The following is a 16,859-nucleotide window of genomic DNA, read 5'->3' on the forward strand; positions in this document are numbered from 1 at the left end:
GATATTCTCTGTGCTTTTGCTAAGTTCCTTCATCACCACCATCATTGGGAAATTCATTTCCCTCTTGAAGTATGAAACGAGTAGCAATTCCCAATTGATCTCACACTACCACCACAAAGAAGCTGGCAATCCTGATATACAAATCGAACTAGCCATCCTATCAAGCAATCCATGTAGTTCTCAATCTATAGCTTTGATAACCCAAAACTCAAATATTTTATATCTAATATGCACAGAAATTTTCACATTAATATGTCTGGATCTCATTCTAAGATCTTTACAGATCTGATACAAAGGTAAACTAGATTTTTCATACTAAGACAAGTAATATTAGCAAGTCTTGGAGTCTCTCTTATGTAATGTCTCCTCCTTATTTGATAGAGTTGAAGCTGTATGAGCATCGACTGCACTGAAGGGATCATCCAATAGATAGATGTCAGCATCGTTATATACTGCTCTAGCCAACTGAATCCTCTGTTTTTGTCCTCCACTCATATTCAATCCTCTCTCCCCAATCTCCGTCATATCTCCATGAGCAAAACTCTCTATATCCTTGTCTAATGCACAAGCTTTTATTGCCTTCTTGTATTGAATTTTGTCCATTGGTTTCCCATAAAGTATGTTATCTCTGACAGTACCACTCTGAATCCAAGCTGTTTGTGCCATGTATCCAACATTTCCATATACTTCAACCTGCACGTAGTCCAATCAAAAAGTTTATGGAAGAATTTATGTATATAGAAAGCAAAAAAGCTGCATCTACAATCTTGTTGAACTATGAAATGGTTACTTTTGCTCAAGAAGAGTAGTTAATGTTCAACTTACATCTCCTAAAATTTTTGGGATTTCTACAAGAATTGTATAAAGCAGAGCAGATTTCCTTGATCCCTCTGAGCCATAAATTGCTACCTTTTCTCCAGTTTTAATGTGTAGATTTATTCCCTTCAATGTCGGCTTTGTCAATGAAGATTCTGGATCCCAGCTGAGTAGGGTTTGATGAATTTCGATGGTATACTGGGATACGGCAAGTGCTTTCCTCACAACAGAATCTGGTCTCAGCTCTTCATCTTGTAAGAACTTGTCCAGACGATCTAAGGAGACTTTAACCTGAATTAATATAGGCAAAACTTCAGGTAGCATTGTCACTGGATCTTGTATCACACAGAATGTTGCAAGCACTGTAAATATGGTTGTGGCAGTTAACGGTGGATCCCCTATGATAGCACACCCGGCAAAAACTATAGATGCAGTAATGATGCGTGACATCTAGTAGAGTATGGCACCATGTGTTCTATTAAACTGTGCTGAAGACAACCATTTGGACTCCATAGCTCGGAGATTTTCTATCAGCGCTTTAAATTTTTCTTCCCATGCTTGTAGTTTGATTATTTTCATACTATTAAGAATTTCAGATGTTATTCTGAGTCCCTCATCTTGTGCAGTCATGAACTCATCATGGCACTTTTAGAGGGTTTTGGCCAGAGGTTTGTTTAGAATGACAGTAAGAATGATGATGAGCAAACCTGGAATAGCTGCCCTTCCAATTGTGGCAAAAAGGATGCCAATTGCTACACAAATTTGCAAAGGGACAGTCCAACCCCAATGCAGCCACCACAGAAACTCTCCAAAACGATATGCATCTACAGCTATGTAGTTTACAATCTCACCAGTGGCATGTCTTCGTCTTCCTAGACTGGACAACCGAAGTTGTTTCTGATATACAGTTGCCATCAAGGCCGAACGCATTCGCTTACCTGTGCGTCTGGAATTGAAGTATTTTTTTTTTTTTGTTTATGTTTGCTTAGGTGGTCCAATGCATGTTTTGAATTTAGGGAAGTCTGAAATTCTGTTGACTGTCATTCAATGCGCTTAGGAAGTTCTGCTGTTGGAAAGTTTGATTGGGCTGCATTGAATTAAGCAAGGCTGAAACATTATTGTTGACGTTGTAGCTGTAGTTGTTCTGCATGTTGTTGAATCTCTTTGCAGGGTTGGTTTCATCGTCCCCATATGCTAAGGAGAGGGTCCTCTTGAGAGAATTGAATTTGTTGTCATTCTCCACTGCTAATTCTTCTTGTTTTGGGACAACTTCATATCGACAATCGCTATTGTTGTCATTGTTATTGCTGAAATTGTTGTGAGAGAGGTTGGAGGACTGGACTTGAGGTAGTTTGCTGCTCTTTCCATTGCCATCCATGGCTTCATCGTTTAAAAAACCATCTATGTAAGGATCGTCACTCTCCAACAACCCACTGAAAGAGGTAATTTTGGACAGTTGCAGTTTGTTTTGCTGATCAATATCAGGCAAAGAAGCCATCACTTCATCTGCACTTGGTGATTCATCTCGTTCTACCCCTTGTACTCTCTGAGAATGACCATTTTTCTTGCAAATTCGGCACAACACCCAATCATCAAGCTGGAGAACAAAAGTGCCATCAAAATCAACAATACCAATTTTAATTGAATGAATCAATTCCTATTCATAAAGAATCAAAACACAAGAACTGTGAAAGGAAAATCATTCATATTGATCAATATTCAAGAAGACATCACTTTGTAGGGTGTGTTATTTGTATTTACACAATTGATTTTTTTGGAGTAGTCTACCTAGGTGGAGGAATTGCCCGGTTTCCGTCGCTGCCCGGAAAATCGTCTGGCTCCGGCCGTCGGCAATCCCTCCCCTAGCTTCGCCACCCTCCCCTAGCTCCGCCACCCTTCGTCCACTGCTCCACATTCATTTCCTGACATTTCCTGACAGATCGGATCGGAGCTGGCAATCTTGACATTCCCTGATAGATCGGATCGGAGCTGGAATTGCCGCAGCGGAGAGTTGATTCCATTTCCAATTCGAAATGGAGGAATTGCTAAACCGCGGGCTGCTCCCCCAACCAACACGACTTGGCCCCTACAGCTCACTCACCTTCCTCCTCGACTCGGCGCCTGCAACTCACCACAAAACTCCGGCCCAGGCAATTCCTCCTCTTTGCAGCTCAACACCTAGGGGATGTCCCCTTCAGGTTCAGGCGTAATTGGGTGAGTGCCGATTTTTAATATTTGTTGGTAAATTGAACAGTGGGTGCTTCACAAGGAGTCCATCCACCACGAGGTGAGCAGAGTTCATTCTATCCACCACAGGCTAATGTCGAGCCACAAGGACATACGGTTAAGATCCATTGTGAAGCCAACCCAGAGTTTTTCTTGGTTGCTCGTGGTGATGTTGTAGTGCTTGCGCTGGAAAACCCACATGATCCTCATCAGGTATGTTCATCAGTTTGAGCTACTTTATTTGAAGCTCGCTGAAAGCATTTGTTCATCTAATAATTGATGATTGATCACTATCCTTATTCCCCTGTTTGATGGAACCTTTTGTCAGCAATGGATCAAAGTAGATTCATGGGGCCTTCGAGTCAAGGATGAAGCTGGCTTCCCAGCGTTTTCCTTGGTGAACAAGGCCACCAAACATGCTCTGAAACATGGGGATAAAGAATGGGACCAGGTAAAACTTTCTGTTTCCCTTTTCCTTTTAGTTTCATTGTTTAATATAGCCTCTCCTCTGGATATGTAGAGAAGTCTTATTCACTGCAATGCTATAAACCACCTTAACTCAGGGTTTTGGAATGCCAGGGTCTTGGGCATTATGGGCTGCAACAAAGCTGTTTACAACGGTGGTCCCCTAATCCATAGTTTTTGTTGAATGTTGTTGAACAGATATACTTGGCAGATTATAATCATGACAAGGCAGAGTAGTCTGTTCTGTGGACCTTAAGTGCAGATGTTGGAAATAGGTATCAATGTCTGAGGCCTGTGAACAACATTAATTTGAATATGGATGCGAAAGCTGCAGATGGCCATGTTGGAGGAATACGTGATGGAAATGAACTCATCCTCTTTGAGTGGAAGAAACAAAGCAACCAGAAATGGAAGCTCCAGCCCATCTATTGTAAGCAATCTAACAATAACAAGTTGTCTTTCAAGCTCTTTATTGAAAGTAGCATCATTTCTGTAAGTTTATCAATAGAAAGGACAGAGGGTTCATGCTACTTGAAATTTTATCATTTCTGACATTTTCTGTAAGTTTTTCTGGCATCATTTTCCACATTCTTTTGTTTGCAGGTTTGGGTGTTCATCATAAGTTTGCTTGGCCTTGCACTGAGTAAGTGAAAAATTGCATGTATAGGCTTTGTCACTGAGTAAGTGAAAAATTGCATGGTATATGTACATAGGTTACGTGTAATCTATACCTTGTACTGCAATTGTTTATACACTTGGAATGGTCACTGCAGTGCAGTGACTTCATAAAATATTATGTTTGTTGGTTCTACAATCTGATGTTTTGTTGTAAATTGTTACAAACAAATTGCATTCTACACTGGACCAACAAGTGAGATTCTTATATGTATATGGACCAGTGTTGCGGGGGAGCGCCCCCCCCCCCTCGCTCCCGCTCCCGATCCGCGCTCCGGGCGGGAGCGGGTCGGGAGCGCGCTCCCAAAATCGCTCCCGATTTCGGGAGCGCGCTCCCTAAAAAAAATTTCGCTCCCTGCCTTTTCGGGAGCGTTTTGCCTTTTTTGCATTTTTTTTTTGTAGTAATGTTTGAAATGCAATTTTTTTTGAAAGAAACAAATAGTTTTTGAGTGGGGCAACTTAATGATCAAGTCTAGGCCCTAGTATTGATATGCTATTCATGGTAATGTTAAATTCTTAAAGTAAAAGTGACATTTTCTTTAATTTTCATTTTCATCCTTTTACTTAAATTTTTAACATTACCATGAAATGACTCAGGATGTTTGAGAGTGGTTTCGTCCTCATTGGATTTCATATGGAGAAAGTAGAATTTTAGATTTCATTCAAAATCCAGCAGACTTATCAGTTTTTCAGGATTTCAGGATTGGGGGATTGCAATGTTTCCATTGAATTTTGTCATGTATTAGGGTATGGAACTCATATTTAATCAAGAGTACCAATCCCTCTATGTACCTTGATGTTAGTGACATTGGTTGTCGAACTCCTCTATCATGACCCTTCTAAAAATGTATGCATCACTCAAACAAAATCTTGACTTGACATGCTATGCTTTTTCTATCTTATGTTAATGCTTAGAGGGTGATATTAATGACAAAGATCCCTATACAGATACAAAGGTAATGACAAAGATACCTCTGGATATTAATGCTTGGAGGGTGATATTAATGACAAAGATCCTGATTTTGCAACAAGACTAAAAAATTAGACATTTCTCGTGGTGGCAAGAGGCCCAAGCATAAGAAATAGATAATAGATTTACTTCTCTTCTCTAGTTTCTAGTAGCTTTTATAACTATTGACTCTTTCATATTTATTATGATATTTTTTTAAACAATATATGACAATTTAAGTTTGAAGTTGGCAATTATAACTCATTAGTAATGAATTATGAATATAATGCTTCATGAAAGTTGAAAGTTGTTTCATTTCGTTTCATTTTATAACATTTCATTTCATGTTAGATATTATTTTTTGTAATGGTTACACTTAGCTTACAAGTACAACTTTGGTGATCAATGATGATAAATGTTATATATTGAATTTTGAAAGCTTGAAACTTTAAGATTGATGAATCATGAGACTCAATATGTTGTATGTTACTATGTTACTAACTTGCGGACGTGGTTGATGAAGATTATAACTTCTAGATGATTGTTGTTATATGGTTCAATCTATGCTTTTTTATGTTTTTTATATCTAATTCATCATTCTACATGTTTTTGTTGACATATATGTATCAAAAATTAAAAAATATAAAATATATATATATTTTTAAAAAATCGCTCCGGGATTCGCTCCCAAACCGGGAGCTTCTGAAAATGGTCGCTCCCGCTCCCGCTTCCGCTCCCGCTCCCCGCTTCCGCTCCCGCTCCCAAGTAACATTGATATGGACTATGTACTCATATTTGTGGATACAAGATATGAGCTAATTGATATATATGAGAAAGTGTTTGACATTTCGAAGTAACTGATGCAAATATATTGTTAATTAATTCTCCTATAGTTGGCGGGCTGCTCAACGCCACATGTGGAAATGCAACAGAGATGCTCATTGCAGTGTTTGCACTTTACCATGGCAAGACCAATGTGGTCAAGTATTCTCTACTAGGCTCTGTGCTTTCCAACTTACTTTTTGTGCTTGGCACATCTCTCTTTTGTGGAGGAATTGCCAACATGAAAAAAGAACAACGGTTTGACAAGGCATGTGATATATTTTTAGTTTTTCTTTAACAACCTAGGCCACCAAAACAAGTCTGACCTGCTCATGATATTCATTCATTAGGGCCTAACCATGGGTGTTGTATTGCTATATGACGTAGGTTATTTCTGGAATCAACTCTAGTCTTCTCATGATGGCTTCACTGTGTCTCATGCTACCCTTGGCCCTTCAACAATCTATGGCATATAGTGAAGCAGCTGTATCAACATTACAGTTGTCTAGAGTCAGCAACATCATCATGTTGATAGCCTATGTTGCATATTTTTTCTTCCAATTAAGGACACAGACAATTGTTTGAAGAATGCTCAGAAACAAAGGAGCTTTTTCTCTGAATCCTCAGCAGCAAGAATTCTTTGTCTTCGGTGGTTCCACTCCATCCCCATCTCCATATACATCCATAATATTAACTCTATTGAGAGACAATTGAGACTTATAGGAATCTGAATTTAGCATTTTCTTGCTCACATTAGTGTAAATCTCCTTGACCACAATTTGGAATGCAGGCAATACATTTGTATTATCTAGAGCCAATTCATAGTCAAATGAATCCATGCATGATTGACTACAAGAAATGGCTTATCTAATCATGATTCAGTGTTTGGAGGCTGCCAATTTGACTCAGAGGGAGAGGTAAGTGACGCTCCAATAGTAATTGGGGATCTCCTTCTAGATTTGCAGGACATCGGCTTGGAGCTTGCAACTTTAGATGAATCTACGTCAAATGGAAAATTTTTGTATCGTCTCAGATCAAAACTAGAATGTGTCTTGGAAAGGATAGGCAAAAATGGTGATTTTTGTCACTCTAAATTTCTTGATTTCTTAGTGTCATTGTCTGATAGACGACGCGATTGTGTTGAAAAGTGGCTTCACTGCAACACTGCAGAATTTTCTGGGAATGCTGATGTACAAAAGTTGCAACTGGAGGCAATTTTATCACTTGTAGAACTGAAACAGGGACTCTCTGTATGTGTTTGTAAATGTTCTATATGTTTTTGGCGATGTGTTCTAGAGAAGGGCCATTCCTATGATCACTCTTGTATGGGTAACCATTGTTGCGATGAAAAGTGCACATATTGCTCTCTTGAATCACACTAAGGAAATTAATTGGAGGAATGCCAAAATTTGGCAGGTCATGATGGGAGTCATGATTGCAAAAAGAAAATTCATACATGTATGAAGCTCTGTTCTTTATTTGATAAATCATCTAATTGTAACAAATTTTGTTGCTTGAAGGTTGGCCATGAAGGTTACAAATTGCTACAAATTGGCAAATGCCTACAAATTGGTCATTCTAATAAAATGAAAAGTTATTTGCAGGTGGGATGTTGTCTTTTAACAAGAAGACTTCCAAGGGTTGCCAAACTAAAGTCCCCATATGGATTATTAAGCAATGATGCATTTGAGATTAGGACAAATTCTATATCAACATATTATTATACAACCTTAACTAATGCATTGACTAGCTTTTCCACTAGGCATTTCACTTCGAGTGGATCTTTTCCAATATAATTGACTACAAGCAATGGCTTATCTAATCATTTGACTATGAATTCTCATGGTGAATCTGATACAAAATTTCCATCTATAAGGGACATTTGTCTTCTCCAATGGTTGACTAAGACAATTGAAGTTGTCGATGTTAATGTAGGTACGATAAATGACTCAAGAAAGACTTGATAGAAATAATGTGTTAGTGTTGCTTTCATGGCATGTATCCTAAAGGAATTGATCTCAATAGACATTCAAATGCACAAGTTTAATCTAAATGGGAGAATGATATGACTAAAGAGTGCAATTCCTTTGATGAAAAATAAAAGTTGAGACTTAGTTCCCCAGGCATAAAGAAAGATTGTGATGAAATGTCTAATGGTCTACAAGACTAAATTTACCATCTGCAAGTGTTATTGAGAAACATAAATTAACTTGTGACAAAAATCTTCTCTCAATAAGATCATATTCATATTGACTACATTGAAATCTTTGCACCTATTGCAAATATGAACTCTTATCTACTTATTATTTCACACATTATTCATTCTGTATAAGTGTTATAACATACATCAATTGGATGTCAATTGTTTTTTTTACATGGTGTTCTCACTGAGGAGATTTATATGGAGCAATTTTTTTACATGGTGTTCTCAATGAGGAGATTTATATGGAGCAACCCAAGGCTTTGAGAAGGGCCACAATCTTGTTTGTCTACTAAAGAAATCCTTTTACACTTTGAAGCAAGCCTCCATAGTGTGGTATAAGAAGATTGATTGATTATTAGTTTTGGTTTCAAGCATCATGAATTTGATTGTAGTGTTTATATTTTGCAAATGATGATACTTACATGTTGGTGACTTAATCATAAATTTGCAAGTGATAATACTTACATGTTGGTGACTTAATCATAAATTGAAGTAGTGTCAACCTAATTTTGGGTTTGAAAAAACAATAAATAGAGATATTTAGAATTACAAACCTGAGTGTGTTGTATTTTTCCTTATGGAAGCCAAGTTTTGCAAATGGATAACAATATATTTATTTACCTAAATATAAATCGCCATTCATTATACATGTTTAGGATGGAACACTATAAACCATTTTTGGCACCATATCAATCAAGAGAGAAATTGACTGAGTGTGCCTTTGAAAATTAATGGTACTCTCTACAAGAAGACTACTGGAGCCTCATTTACTTGATTCATAGCAGATTTGATATATTATTTGATGTTAGTGTGGTCTACAAATCCATGTAGGATATGAAAGAGAGCTGCTTAGAGGCCACAAAAAGGATTGTTTATGAAAGATACATATTAGCACAGTATGAAGTACTGCATTAAGAATATGAAACTAGTCAGTTACTTTGGTCTTGTAAGAAGCAGGCAGAACTATTGACCACTAAAATTGAATATAAGGGTGCATTTAATGTTGACAAAATCAATGTGAATCCACATAATGGATGAGGTTGGCTTCTCGTTTGAGCAATAGATTCCAATGTATTATGCAATACAAAATCTTCTTGTTCATAGTAAAATAGTGTATGTGGAGTCTTCATGCCCATTATTTGACAAAATAAAGATATTGTGAATCTTCTTGTTCATAGTAAAATAGTGTATGTGGAGGCTTCATGCCCATTATTTGACAAAATAAAGATATTGTTCATAGTAAAATAATGTATGTGGAGGCTTCATGCCCATTATTTGACAAAATAAAGATATTGTGAATCTTATTTATTGCAAGATAAGTGATCACATCATTAATATTTTTGCAGAGTCATTAACAAAAGACAAGTTTACGAAACTTTGAACTATGTTTTGGATTTAAAAAATTGCAATCATGGGAAAGTTCCCGCAAAACACATTGAGAACACACGAGGTAGGTGGGAATCCCAGGAGATCGGCAGGAGGGCGAGGATGGCGATGATTAGGGTTTGTGCGAACAGTTTTCTGAGTGCCGCCGCATCGGTTCCCAAGTCTGCCTCAGGGGCCGAAGGCGATTCAGAGTTTGGGGAAACGGTGACCGCTGTGGAGAGGGCGTCTTTACTGCAATCATTTTCAGAGAAATGGCCGGCCTGTCGCAGACAAATGTTTCAAATACGCCCAGAACTATGCGGCTACGCAGGTGTGGGGTTTTCTGTCACAAGGATCCACGCGATCATGGATGGGAAACGTAATACAAGTTTACAGCAAGACTGTGGGGCGAATACACCAACGACAGCTCCCTTTTCGGCGTGGATAAACGAGGAGGGTTTCCCTATGCAGAAGATCGAGGTTCTCAAATGCGCCCCTGAACAAAAAAGTGTGCGTGACGTATGGCGTCTAGATGCCAGGCATCGCCAACCCCAGAACGCACGGAGAATCGGCAGGGGAGGTATGAATGACGCAGATACCCTCTTTCCTACACCACTCGGGCCCAAACTCTGCAGTTTTGGCTTAGATCTTCACGATCTAGCCTATATCCAAGCACAGTTTGACCCCAGGCAGCAGATCGATGGCATCAATCATAGATCGAGCAGAGCTCCCGCAGATCTTGACATGCAAAAGGAAAAACGAGCAAAATCAGGGCCAGATCTGGATGTTTGCTTACAGCCAGAGCAGGTAAAAACTTTTTGTTTTCAGATTCTGATTAAACCCCCACAGGGGAAAACTCGTTTAGTATGGGTCCATGCAGGAAGCACCTCTTTACAGTTGAAACAACAAATATGGGCAGAAATGGGATATCCCGTTCAGATCCAACACCTGGTCAGTGGTCGGCGGTCACTCCAGGATTGTAGATCGATGGAAAGCTATGAGATTGGGCCAGGATCAATCATTACTTTAAACTTCAGATTGAGAGGAGGGGCTCCACCTCAGGGACAACAAAGCGGAGACAAGGGGAAAAAAACTGCATCCTACAAAAACATTCTTCAGGGCAGCAGAGACACAGGGCCCTCTTCAGATCCAGGCGGAAACATACCCAGGCCATACATTGTAGATCAGTCAGAGCAAACCCCAGCCTTAAATTTAGATTCTTCAGGGCTTGACGATTTCGTCAAGTCCTATGAAACGCAAGCTCTAATCTGTCGATTCAACAGTTTTTGGCCCAAACCCTTGGATCTATTCCATTGGATTTTCACCAGCTGGACCATGGAATGTGAGATTCACCTATGTTCAAAGGGGTTTTTTATAGTAAAATTTACATCCCAGGAAGTCAGAGATACAGTCATCAGTACAGGGCCATGGTTTTGGGGAACATCGGGGCTGTTTATGACCCCATGGTTTCCAGATTTTGACCCAAACAAAATGACTGTAACCAAAATGCCAGTCTGGGTCAGACTATACAATCTCCCTCTAAATTTCTGGAATGATCAAGTCTTGGAAGGCATTGGGAACAATATAGGGAAATATATCAAAACAGACCTGGAAAGGATTGATGAAAGGATCTATACTTTCGCACGTATTTGTGTGGAAGTAGATTTAAGTAAAGGGCTGCCGGACAATATAAGGCTGATCTACAAACAACAAAACTGGCTGCAAGTACTAGATTATGAAAACACCGCTTTCAGATGCAGGCTCTGTAGGCAGACAAGACACCTGCAAAGCTCATGTCCAGAAGCAAAGAAAGTAAACAGTAAAAAGAAGCAGAAGAAAGGATGGCAATTCTCACCTCCAGATTCAGAGGAAGAAGAATCAGAAGCAGAGGTGGAAGAGACCCCTGCAGAGAAGACTGAGGTATCACAAGAAATGGAGAATCAGAAGGGAACCACTCCGAACAACAAGACAGAGATGACAAGGGTGGATCCAAGCATGGGAGGCATCAAACGTCATCACCACTCTGATACTTCAGACTCAGACAAAGATACTGGCCCACAGAATGCAGAAACACAGATAGTCATTGCTTCGATCGAGCCCTCTCAAGGAGAGTGGCGCAAGGTCGAAAAGAAAAAGGGGAGAAAAACTTGAAGCGTGAATCTCACTCACTGCCGGAATTCAGTTTTTTCTGCTTCTTTTTCTTTCTCTATCCTCTCTTCTCTTTTTCTTATTTTCTTTGCACGTTAGTCTTATAACGTTGCGGGGGGTGCGAAAGCACTCGAGCCTTAGTGGCGGCTTACAGTATGTATCAGAGCATATGCTAGTGTAACTTTTCATTATCTTTTTAATAAAAGTTACTGTTTTTTCCTTTGGAAAAAAAAAATTGCAATCATGGTAGAGTGTACATAAGACAATTTCACCTCTAAAAAGTTTCAGATAGTTGTGTTGACAAATGAGCTTTGAAACATCAATTTCATCATACAATTTGACCTTTTATGGATATTGTTGATTCACAATGGAAGGTCAAATTACTAATTGGTTAGATTCATCCAAGGTCCCAAGTTATGCAAGTCGAAGTATCTAAGATAGGTCCCCAAGCTTTGCAAGTCAAAGTATCTAAGATAGGTCCCCAAGCTTTGCAAATCAAAGTATCTAAGATGAAGATCCAAATGCATTTAAGATGATTAATGTTGATTTTTTTTCCTATTTTAGATGAGTTACTTTTAATTTTAAGCCATATATAAATCATACCAATTGTCTTATCATTAAAATTATTTAGTTATCCATTTTATGTCAGGAAATGCTTACTTGTAATTCAACACTGTAAAGATATCTTTGAACACAACATTTTCTTGAAATTCATTATTCTTCGTTCCTGTAAGTCCACGGCTCTCTAACAACCATTACCATTGACTTGAGGACATTTAAAGAACATTGTGATATACTTAAAACCCTAGTTTTAAAAATAAGACATAAATTCCTTGAGAATTCACTTTATTCAGATCCTTTGAAAGCTCATTTTCCATAGGAGTTCACGATTTGTTGTTAACTATCCTCGGCTGCACTTGGAGATGATATAGTGCATAGCAACCTCTCGTGAAATAACAACAGAAATCTTATAAATCAGACAGAGCAAATCAACATTGCCACGATATACCTGAAGTATCATCATCGCGGTTACTTCATAAAAAGTGCCAAACATAATACAAAGAACAATAGCACAAACAAGCACCACACACATTTGTAATAAACTTTTATTATTATGGGCTGATAAAGAAATAGAGGATACAGAGCTATACAGAGGCCAACCCCAGTCAAGTCGATCACAAACAATGAAATATGATCATCCAGAGGCCAACTCCATTGAATTTGCTATATAATTATTTACATATTTTACATCATCAATACAACGGTATAAGAAGTGCAAGTGATCAGAAGTGCCAGTGGATTCAAATGATTTAAGAAAGAAGGGGAAGCACTGTATTCGCTGATCCAGCGAAAACATACCACTGACCAGGAATCTCTAAACAGAAAGGTGGGGTGCAGTTCCTATTCGATGAAGGAAAGCAAAAAATACCAACAATTGCCCCAAATTGTCACCTCGTGTTGTACCAATCTCCTACCAAATCACACTCCTTTCAAATTCAGATGTTCAGCAAGAAGTCCAGTAGTATCCAACGCCTTCTCCATCAGTCTGCCCAATTCTTGCAGATAGACTTGGGATCGTGCCTTCTACTTTTCAAAGGAAACCTCCAGTGGCTAAAAGGAGTATTTTACTTCCTACAAGGCCAAGAAGTGCTAAGAATCTATGTCAAGCACTAGAATCTATGTTAACACTATGATTCATTAATGGTCTTTACCTGTGTAGTTTGAAGAGTTGTCATTCTGTAGAACAAAGACTATTTATCAGCTTGTAATTTGTACAACTTGTATAAGCAATTCTAGATTAGGTGGATTTAGTTCCTTTCTCCTACCACCACTGTAATTAGCGCTGTCTTCTTTCAGTTCTACCAATTTTGCACACTTCTCTATGATGAGGTCAATTTCGCAATTCCTGGGTCATCAAATGACAGGGCCATGTTCGGCCAGTGTGGTGAATAGTTCTCCATTTCTGGTCTTCTGTTCGATGATCAACAAATCATATTTGGCAAATCCCAGTGGTATTGTGCTTTCCAGATCCTGACATTGCTGTACCCAATTTCTGTATTTAGAAAGGTAATTGTCACAGTGGAAAACAGATGAACGACGATGGTTTTTAGAGAACCATTGTCCATACATACAACCTTCAAAGGCGATTACTTAATTCCATTGCAAGAAGCCCAAAATACAACATCTAAGAATAGGATTTTATCAATCCAAGACTGTAGAGAAAGCTAACACAAACAAACCATGTAAGAGCTTACCGCAGTGATATCCAAGATGCAGCTGCAATCCGACGACGTGATCCGCGTGGAGGCGCAAGTGGAAGCACTACGTCTCCATTTCGAATCCCACTACGACGCCCTTGACCGCGCAGCAAGGCAGGACGTGCTGCAAATCCTGACGCCCGCCTGGAGAACACCTCTGGAGAAACCCTACCTCTGGATTGGGGATTGGCACCCCGCGCTCTTCATCAATCTCTTCCACGGCCTTGTCGCGCATTACCTGGACCGCCTCAGTCTCGAAACTGCGACGTCGGAGAAGAATTATTATCGCAGGGGCGGTCTGGCTTACGTGTCGGAGGACTTGTTGAACAAGGTTGAGAACATCAGAATGGTGTTGCGCACCATGGTTCCTGCCCTTTTTCACAGAATGCGCCACGTTCAGCTCGGCCTAGGAGGCCCCATTGCCAAAGACTGGTTGTTGGCCCTGCTCCGAGACCGCCAAGAAAGTTCCCCGGGATCGAGTCGCCGAGAGGATCAAGACGCCGTGGTGGCACTGGAGAGTGGATTCACGGCGCATATCCGGGAATTGAATAGGGAATTACAAGATTCAGAAGGCGTTGGACTCTGCATCCTCCAATCTAACGCGTAGAAAATGAATCTGCCAGAGCGGCCTGGAGGGATCCAGGGGAGGCAAGTCCTAACGCTCGCCTGGAGAACACCTCTGGAGAAACCCTACCTCTGGATTGGAGATTGGCACCCCGCGCTCTTCATCAATCTCTTCCACGGCCTCGTCGCGCATTACCTGGACCGCCTCAGTCTCGAACCTGCGATGTCGGAGAAGAATTATTACCGCAGGGGCGAGCTGGCTTACGCGTCGGAGGACTTGCTGAACAAGGTTGAGAACATCAGAATGGTGTTGCGCACCATGGTTCTTGCCCTTTTTCACAGAATGTGCTGCGTTCAGCTCGGCCAAAAGACTGGTTGCTGGCCCTGCTCCGAGACCACCAAGAAAGTTCCCCGGGATCGAGTCGCCGACAGGATCAAGACAAATTTGTAACTGTTTTGATCGACGGTTCAAGTGTTTGTAATCATCTAACATCTAATCGTACAGTGTCCAAGGATGACACGTAGGCAAAAAGGGGATGGATTTCAGAGGGAAACGCCTTACGACGTAATTAATTTTAAGCACTCTAGCAATCTGATTTTTTTTTTACTAAGTTCTAACAAAAAAATTTACCACCAGACTAATTTGTGGTGTCGATAGAGAACGCCTATTATATTATGTACAAGTAGTGAACGCTTTCCTGTTCTATACTTTCGCTTTCGGCGACAACACATCATTCAAATCAGTTCAGTGTCAATTCAGCTCTATTTCCTTCTCCATCGTCTTGACTCTTAACCCATCATCACTGGAAAATGGGTCAATGCGTATTCCCTCCGCCTGTCCCAGATCTTATGTAGTGGTTTCTTGAATGCAGTGTCGTGGCCTTGATGGCCCTCCGTATCGATGCCGGCCAATGACAATTGCCATCAAAGTTAGTGGTCAATTTCGTGAACTTATGATCGTGAACCGATGATGAAGGGTTGACGGTATGGTCGATACATCGAGAGTCATTTGTGCTCAACAGTTTTGAGCCGATGTTTACCGCGTAGTTTAAGGAGGTGGAGGAGTTGTTCGGGAAATTATGGAAATTTGGGTTATAGGTAGAGAAAATTGGGCAAGGATTTTTGTAAATTCAAGTTATAGTTGTTAAACTTCAAAATTTTAGGTGTCCTAAAAGTTTTCGATGGTGCTGAATCTATTTCCACTATAAAAACACGATTCAAACACTGCATCTACAAGATTTTTTGAATTTCTTTTACTCAAATTCCAACTACTTTTGACTGCCTCGTTAGACGACTCCGATGTTCAGTCTTTTGCACTTCTCCTTTGGGAAGCAATTTGACGTGACTCTAGAATCATTCATACTCAACAGCTGGGAAGCAACTTGACTTGAGATGGTTGCAATGTATTTGTTTTTCAAAACAGTCCCATGTTGTCTCAGAATTTCACTCGTAGTGGGCCCTTCTCAGTTACTCCTCAATTGTTACCATTCTGTTAGTTTGACAACGAATTAGTAACTTTAGGTAAAATGTAAATAGACAGTTGTATACCGAATAATTAGTTATGTAACGATAGTTGGTGATATAAAATTATCAAATGCCCATGAAATGTAATGCGGAGAATCATTGATGAATAACAAATTCAGTTTCTAATTCACTTTCTTATCTTGGTTATTCTGTTGAGTTTCTTGTTTTCTTCATTATTTCACTTATTCATCCTACAAGTGGTATCAGAGCCAGTGAATTGATTTTGGAGTCCATGAGTGCTGTCGAGACGCTGTTCTCAGCGTGAAGGCTATGTGTCTCTGCGTCTCTACGTTCAACGGTCAACGTGAAGGTGTCTCTGCGCCTAGCCAAGTTCCACGCTGCCAGACCTGCGTGAAGGAAGCGCTGCGTCTCTGTGTTCAGCGGTCAGCGTGAAGGTGTCTCTGAAATCTGCCTGTGAGAAAGCGTTGAAGAAAAGGCGGATGTGCATTGAAGAACAGGCAATCCAGCCTGCGTGAATCTAGAACTGGCAGTTTTTTGGCATGCTGGGAACCTGCAGCCGTGTGAAGACCCTGCGCGTGATTCCAGAGTCTGCCTTGCGTGCTGGGAACCTGCAGCCGTGTGAAGACCCTGCATGAAGAATTGGTGCTGCCGGCGTGAATTTACCTGCGCTGCGTGAGAATTCAACCTGCTGCGTGAAGGCTGAAGGTGCTGTTGCGTGCTGCCAGTTGCGTGTTTTATCAAACCCTCTGCGTGATTGCCGTACTGAGCCTGTGTTGGCTGCCAGAACCTGTTCGGAAGAGGAAAAACCTCTGTTTTCAGTGTTGGCGACCAGAACTTGTTCGGAAAATCCGGGTATTTTTTTTTTTTAAAGAAATTTTGTCTC

General features: G+C 40.1%; 2 pseudogenes across 1 annotated transcript; one reads left to right on the forward strand and one right to left on the reverse strand.

Annotated features, from left to right (window-relative positions):
• Positions 1-330: 330 nt before the first annotated feature.
• LOC149215952 (ABC transporter C family member 8 pseudogene) lies at positions 331-1,746 on the reverse strand (annotated as a pseudogene).
• A 622-nt stretch (positions 1,747-2,368) lies between these two features.
• Positions 2,369-4,059, forward strand: LOC149215953 (ricin B-like lectin R40G3; annotated as a pseudogene). The gene is made up of 5 exons (XR_016251297.1): positions 2,369-2,392; positions 2,756-2,966; positions 3,071-3,255; positions 3,371-3,493; positions 3,706-4,059. The product of XR_016251297.1 is annotated as a ricin B-like lectin R40G3 (transcript).
• Positions 4,060-16,859: the final 12,800 nt, after the last annotated feature.

Source organism: Pinus tabuliformis, chromosome 1_1, assembly GCF_031772625.1.
Source record: "Pinus tabuliformis cultivar Carrire ecotype Pingquan chromosome 1_1, CPIR1, whole genome shotgun sequence".
Classification (NCBI taxonomy): domain Eukaryota; kingdom Viridiplantae; phylum Streptophyta; class Pinopsida; order Pinales; family Pinaceae; genus Pinus; species Pinus tabuliformis.